Raw genomic sequence first — 231 nt, 5'->3', positions numbered from 1 at the left:
GCCGGGGGGGGGTCAACAGGCCACGCCCACCGGAAGGCCCGGTCGCCCCGCCCACCCGGAAGAGGCAGGCAAGAGTTCTCCGCGGCGCGGGGGGCGGGGCCGCGGCGCGCGGGGGGAGGGGAGCGGCAGGCTTGGGTGGCGGCCCCGCCCCGGGGCGGTGGGCAGAGCTCCGCCCTTCTCGTCCGGGGCGGCGCTGGACTGAGCTGACTCGGTGCAACCCCGGGCCGGGCC

Source organism: Bos mutus, chromosome 12 (genome assembly GCF_027580195.1).
Source record: "Bos mutus isolate GX-2022 chromosome 12, NWIPB_WYAK_1.1, whole genome shotgun sequence".
NCBI lineage: Eukaryota > Metazoa > Chordata > Mammalia > Artiodactyla > Bovidae > Bos > Bos mutus.
This window is presented reverse-complemented; position numbering follows the sequence as displayed.